The 5,467-nt window shown below is 29.6% G+C and overlaps 1 pseudogene; it reads left to right on the plus strand.

The window, feature by feature from the left end:
* The first annotated feature begins 4,387 nt into the window (after positions 1-4,387).
* On the plus strand, positions 4,388-4,515 carry LOC149530669 (U6atac minor spliceosomal RNA; annotated as a pseudogene).
* The last annotated feature ends 952 nt before the right edge of the window (positions 4,516-5,467 follow it).

The following is a 5,467-nucleotide window of genomic DNA, read 5'->3' on the forward strand; positions in this document are numbered from 1 at the left end:
CAAATGAAGTACACCCTGAGTCTATCCACAATCTAGGGCTCTTTTGATATCATTACTCTATAGATTTATATTTGGGTGCATATAAATCTTGATGTCTTTATTCAGATAATTCTTTTGGTAAAGATTCTTCTATACCATTGTGCAATAGAGTTCTACTGCCATTTAGGAGTCACAAGCATTAATGAGCTATGAAATGGAGTCTTATTCTTGGGACGTGGAGAATCTGATGCTGTAGAGAGAACACATAGAAATAAGACACAATCTATGAATCATTTCGTCTTAAAGTTCAAAATGATCCTTACATAATCAAGATAGAAAACAATGATTTCAGGAGTAGCAAAGTTGGGTTTCTAGGCTTGAGAATTCAACTGGGTAGAAAGGATTTCCATGAGGTCATTTTTGATAAAACACAAGGGAAAAAAAGCGACAGCAACAAGCCCTTGGGAAACGATGCCTTATCAACAACAACAACCACCCATCAGAGAAAACCAAACATATTTACTCCTCACTTGTCCTTGTCCCCCATGGTTTATGGATCTAAATTGGTAGATGATAGAGAAGTGAACAAGGACTCAAAATAGAACTATGTTCAAAGCATTGTTGATGGTATTGGAGCTTTAGAGGATTGTGATATTGGTTTGAAACTAGGAAAGAGGACTTGTTTTACTCAAACTGACCTCCACCAATGATTTGACCTTACAATGTATTAAAAACCTCTCTCAACCTTTCTAACTACTATAAGTAACCTTTATTTTTGTTAGACTCCTACCTTTTACAATTTTGCAAAATTTTCATTAACTTGACATAATGTGGTTGTATGTATATTGATTGGTGTTGGTTTCTATTATGTTTATTTATTCCACCATCTTCAATGCATACTATGGTCTCAAAAATCCTTAATAGGTCTTTTAAATCAGATGCATATATTTGATCTCTGATTATACTTGGATAGGTCTAATTTTAGTTACTTATACTTTCATTTTTCCATACACATTATTCAGGTCTAATATTTTGTTATGTTCCTTAGCATGGCTCACAAAACACAAGTTAGCAATGCACCTTCTAGGAATAGGGTGCTATGGACTAGGGATATGGAGCATAAATTCCTTGATTTCCTTCAAAAGCAAGTGTAGCTTGATCAAAAAGGTGAAGGTGGTTTCAAAAAGGAAGCTTGGACTACCATTGAATGGTGGTTCAATGATGAGCTGAAGAAAAATCTGACCAAGGATAATTTGAAGAATAAATTCAAAACATGGAAAGTGGGATTTAGAGTAATGAAAGATTTAAGAAATATAAGTGGCTTTGCTTGGAATGAAGGTACACATTGCATGGATGCTGAAGATAGTGTTTGGAATGAGTTTTTGTAGGTAAAATGGTATTTAATTTATTCATTTTGTTTAAGTATAACTTTATATTTGTAAATTTAGTATTGAAAGACAACTAACCATTTCAATTGTTTCCCAATTTATAGAGGAAAGATTTCATAAATGCAAAAGTGTATAAAAGGTAGCCATTCCAATACTACAATGAGTTAGCCTCCATTGTGGGAAATGACATGGCAGATAATACTACAGGTACCATGGCTTGGAAGATAAAGGAAGGGAACATTATGGATGATGCCATTGATCTTGATGATGTTGGGGATTTCAATATATCAGTTGATGCTAATAGTCATTTGGATGAAGACTTTTTTCAATCCAACCAATCAAGTGCAAGTGGTAGTCAAAGAGTATCACCATCTTCATCAAGGAAGGGAAAGAGAAAGAAGATGAGAATGGCTGGTTTGATGGATACCATTTTTGAAGCCATGAATCGGATCCATGAGGGCATGTTAAAGCCTTATGTTGCCAAAGTGGATGAAGAGGATTTTGAATCTATTAGAGAGAAAATATCTAATGCCCTCAAAGGCATACCTAGGATTAGTGAAGATTCAATGATAAAGGCCTATGATGATTTTTTGGTTGAAACCAAAAGAGGAAAATGCTTCTTGAGGATGACCGAGGGGGAGAGAGTCAAATACATACAACTTAAGTATGGAGGACTCTAGAGTCTCTTTTACAACTATTTTCCATTATATAGTGACATTTATATTTGACTACTCCATAGCATGCCTTATGATTTTAATTAGTTGCAAACATATTTTCATTTCTTAGTTTGATTGTATACTTTTATCCTTGACTCCATTTCTAGTTTATATTGAAGATGTTTATATGAATGATAATGTTTATGCACATGCTTGTTTTTGTGGTCAGCCTAAGTTAGACCACATGTAATTGTCTTCTACAATTTGTGTATGATTACAAGTAGTCATTCCCTTGCTTTTGTCATATAAATATTTTAAGAAACATCACTATATTGTAACTTATTTTAATCAAACATGTGAGCTATCTATAATCAAAAGATTCTATGATGTTATTCTTATATGGCCTGACTTGTAATTGTCATTTGTTTGGATATGATTTTGACCCATGCATTTTGTTGCTCCATGGTAGATTAGAGCAAGTTATTATCATCCCTCAACTTCCTCTAATATTTTGTTTAAGCTCTAGTTTCTGTCTATGAGACTAAATCCCACCTTCATGTGGCACATTTTACATTGTATGTTTCTCATCTAAATAATATGCTTTGCTAGAGAATTCATCATTTAGTTCCTAAAATTACATGACATCTAATTGCTCCATAATGATTTAGTGGTCATCTTGTAGTTACTTCTTGTGTCTAAAATAGTTTTTAGATTGAATTTTTAACATTTTTTTTAGTATTTATTATAGTAGTAATATCTACATTAACATTACTAATGTTTGCATCAACATTTTAGTTTAACTATTGTGTTGTTTGGCTCCTATAGATAATGTCTTAATTTGGAAAATGTCATTTTTTTTTGGGTGTGCACAATGTTGTTATCTTCTTTCTAGTCATGTTCAAGTAAAAATGATATCTTTTTCTCATATTGGAAATGTCTGATGTAGACATTTAGTTAGAGGTTATTTTCCACTCCATTTTAGTTAGTTCTAAACGCCAGCATAGATGTCATGACAACAAATGGATTGATTTCTTTCCATTCGTCTATTATTGATGTCTAAACTCATATAGCTTTCATTTCTTTTTAAAAGTGCAAGAATTAATATTTGCTATTCAAAATATGAAAACATTCCTCTAACTTCTATGAAAGAAAGAAAATTATATCTTTTTCTCATATTGGAAATATCTGATGTAGACATTTAGTTAGAGGTTATTTTCCACTCTGTTGTAGTCAGTTCTAAACTTCAACATAGATTTCATGACAACAAATGGCTTGATTTCTTTCCATTTGGCTATTATTGATGTCTAAACTCAAATAGCTTTTATTTATTTTTAAAAATGCAAGAGTTTAGATTTTCTATTCAAAATATGAAAACATTGTTCTAACTTCTATGAAAGAAAGAAAATCTAAATATGAGCCTCTCCTGCTCTAAAGAATCTTATCTTTCATTATATAAACCTCATTTCTAGCAGGGTTGTTAGTTGGTAAAATGAATTATCATTTTTAGAAACTGATTGTTTGATTCTTCACTCCCATAAATAATGCAACAGTATGAGATGTTATACTTAGAATTTTTAGGATTTCATATCACTCGATATAATGATCCAATTGAATTTCAATTTTGCACCATTGAAATAGATGCAATGATTAATTTTGTTGTAAACAACTCCTTGGCTACATAAATTGATCTTTAAATAGGCTTCTAATAATAATTATAAAGATTCTGTATATTGATGTAAAAGGCTTTTATTATAGTATGTGTATTTTCATTTAACTAATGTATTTTTTATGTTGCAAGGTTGATGGCTTTAATCAATGTGCCAACATGTCAATGTGGTGTTGGCCCTTGTTTGTTAAAAATCTCCAATACACTAAAAAATTCTAGGCATAAATTTTGGTGTTGTGCGAATAAAAAAAAGGTTGTTATTAATTTTTTTAGAAATTAGCATAAAAAATAATTAATTTTTATACTAGGAACTAATGAATACTTGCTACTGTAGGAACATGATGGGTGTGGATTCTTTGATTGGAGTAGTGATGCACAAACAATAAGTACAGTGCATGATGATGGAGTAGAGTGCAAGTGTTGCAATAGTCAGAAGACTGAAATTTACTTTTCACGATGTCTTGTTTGCCTTTTAATTGCATTTATTTGTTGGGAACATATGAAAAAAAATGCATAGCTATAATTTGTATAAGGATTTTTATTGATGAAAAAATGACTAATATTGGACTTGATATCTGTTATAAACTTTTGTTAAAATTATCATTACAAATAAATTTTATCTTTAGCCTTTTAAATAAGACTATGTTCAAATATCATATATATATATATATTTTTTAATATTTAAAACTAAAATGTTTGTATTCATCAAAAAGGAAGGTAGTTGGCATCTCCCTTAATAAGGATGAGAATAGTCTTTAGACTTTCCTTCACACCCAATTAAGGCTATCAAACATTGACAAATCTTACCCAAAAATAAAATGATTTTAGTTTTGATATTATATTCAAACTTATAGTTACATTTGACATAATTTTTTAATATTCTTTATGCATACAATAGTATTTATAATCAAATTCTTCAAATGTAATTAAAATTTTAAAAAAAGTTGTCAAATATTTATAATTTATAATTTTAACTTTTGACTTCTTTAATAATAAACATATGTATTTAAAAATCATGCTTATAATGGAATTTTTTTAAGCCAATATTGAATATAATTTTAAAATAACTAGATTTAAATCCAATGAATTTAAGATCCAAAAATATGGGTATGACAAAGCAAATTGATTAAACTTGGGTTGCTCTCACTGGGAAAATAATGTGTGGGCTAAGCAAGCAAATACATTTAAGTGAGGTCCACACTAGATATTAAAACTTTGAAATACATTTAACTCGGTATTAAGTGAAATATATTTAAAGGTTGTGATATACCTTTCTTACTGATAAAGTCAATTTATAATAAAGAGAGTAGTAAATTAATTAAACTTTTTAAAAATTAACAAAAAAATTATTTTTTATAAATTCATATTAAGATTTTTTTTAAAAAATTATTCTAATTCCTATATTTATTGATGCAACCAAACATGGAATAGTCATCTACCGATTCCTCTTCCAAGACAACCAAACAAGTACAAATGATATTCCAGAATTTATTTTTAGAATGTGCAAATTCTAGAAAAGAGCTTATTCCAGCATAATTGAATTCCACATTGAGCAATTCCTCCAACCAAATGGAGCCTAAAAGATATTGAATGAGATTAAGGAAAAATAAAAGACAATGAAAGAAATACAAGGATCTAACATCTAACAAAATCTTCTTCCATGATGTTATGACAATGTCATATATATAGCATAAAGAAAAGATTTTATTAATCTATATATTTATTTCATAAAGTCATCTAAAATATTTCTTTTTTCTCTCACAAATAAGAGGTCTCTA

Source organism: Cupressus sempervirens, chromosome 11 (assembly GCF_028749045.1).
Source record: "Cupressus sempervirens isolate cs-2001-9-10 chromosome 11, ASM2874904v1, whole genome shotgun sequence".
Lineage (NCBI taxonomy): Eukaryota > Viridiplantae > Streptophyta > Pinopsida > Cupressales > Cupressaceae > Cupressus > Cupressus sempervirens.